The sequence below is a fragment of the Desmodus rotundus genome, unplaced genomic scaffold, assembly GCF_022682495.2.
Source record: "Desmodus rotundus isolate HL8 unplaced genomic scaffold, HLdesRot8A.1 manual_scaffold_16, whole genome shotgun sequence".
Lineage (NCBI taxonomy): Eukaryota > Metazoa > Chordata > Mammalia > Chiroptera > Phyllostomidae > Desmodus > Desmodus rotundus.
In genome coordinates, this window is record NW_026527214.1 from 764287 (window position 1) to 766445 (window position 2159).

Sequence of the window (2159 nt, forward strand, 5' to 3'; positions counted from 1 at the left end):
ACCGCATGCCCTTTTACAATTTCATGAAGCAGAAGTAATTAAGGCCAAACTGACGGAATTTTAAATATGTCCAATTCATCTAGCAGGAAAGAACCACCAAAGGTAGTCGAAGCTATGTCTTCCATTTTAAGTAATGACGTGAGTGTGTCTAAAAAAATACAAGAAGGGGGGAGTTGTTAAAAGTCAGAAGATAGTTGTAAACATCCTTCATTACATCCCAAGTACAGAGGAAACCAGCAGTTCCAGAAAGGAAGAAAAATATCTACAGACTAGTTTTATGGAAGGGCATTTGAACTAAACCAAGAAAGGACTGCAGGGTGGAGACAAGGTGACGCGCTTACCCTTACAGAGCAAAATACTGTCACGCAAAGGAAAAAGTTATGCTAGTATGCAGAAGCTAGATGCGTGATACTATTCTGGATTTAACGCAGCATGCGAAGGCCATGGTTCACATCATTTTTCCAAGTGTGAAAGCGACACAGACAGACTCTTACCTCACAGACACTAAATACTTTCCCCTGACACGGTTTGTTCACTGGTGTCTTAACCTTCCTGGGACATCTGAAGGTTTCCTTGTCATATTCAGCCACGGATCTCGCAGTAGAATGTGCGCCACACATCGCAAGGCTCCTAAACTCTCTCAGGCTCTGTACCTGTGCTGCATTTTAATGCGATCTCGTGCTACATTCTGCATCACTAAACCTGCCACACCAACCAAGTTGTATTCTCTTTCGCCGTGCCTTAGCATGACTGCCTTCTAAATATGAACTTGGAATGAACATGACTTCACCTTGACATCATGCTTTCTTTCCTTCAAATAATTTCAGTGCTTACCCAGTTTCAATTAACGGCATAACATCTGTTAAGGTCGTATTCTTCATCAAGGACATTTTTTAAGTCGGTGAAACATATGTTTTACATATATTGTGTTATGCACACATATTTCCCTACTCTGGCTTGACAGTAGATTGGGAGAGGAAGAATTAAAGGATATAAGAACTAATTCTAACAAGGGAAATCATTGTTACTTGCCCCTTCAATATTCACCATCACCACTTCCCTTCTTTATTGCTGTCAGAAGGCATGTTTTTCGTGGGGAAAGCACTTTAAAAGTCTTCAGCACCGAGTTGCATTTTATCTATCCCAATCAGGGCCAAGTGTTTCTCCCTTTCATGGTCTGCATTATAGATGTGAGGGGCCATGTGATCCCGGTCTGCAACTCAGGGTACAGAACGCAGTCTGCCAGGGTCACCTTTGGAAAAACTGTTTCTTTATCCGTTAAAAAGGAAAGCCAAGGTGCCACCACTTTCTTGACTCCCATTCGACAGCATGGAATGCTGATGCTGTATGTGGGTTAGAACAGCCATCTTGAGACCTGTAGGGAAGCCAAGGGACCACAACCAGTACAGTTAAGCCACGTGAGAAGTGTCAACAGCAGCTTTGTAGTTGCTTCCCCTTATTGTCGGCCAAAAAGGAAAACTATGCCACCTACTGAAGCATTAATTGTCTGCATCAGTTTGCTTATTACTCCCACAAAAGGTATTGAAAATGGAGCCATGCAGCATGTTTTGTAAACAAAACACTTTAGTTAGGTTTCGTCTCAAGAAGAAGCAAAGCATAAATCTCATGGATTAAAGCAAACACATATCTCTCACTTCTGAGTCTTCAGTTTAAGTATGATTTTTGTCGAGTCTCCTCATCTTGTCTTGGCTTGAATTTTGGTGGAAGGTAGAACTTTGGATTGAATGAGGTGTTTCCTCTGAGGGAAGGCAAGAATGAATGTGTATCCATTCAATAGAACATTTCTTGTGTAGGCAGCTGTCCCAAGTTAATGAGGAGTGACCGTAATTAGCGTTTCTTGGACGTTTACACATCACGTCCTCCTCTTGCCAATCATTGAGAACGTCACATAGCCAAGGTCAACATCATAGCAGGGAAATAGGTTCTCGCAGCGGTAAGGGGTAAAGTGGAGAGGGAGCATTTTCTCTGAATAAAATTTACAACACATAATGTTAACTCTGGGATTATGGTGTTGCATAATTGGTTATATTCACTTTTATCGCTACTAAATTCAATATTATTACATGAAAAGATATTTATCTCACTATTTGTTTTGAAGGATTTCAGTTACTCGTCTTTAGAGAGAGGAAGTGAGGGAG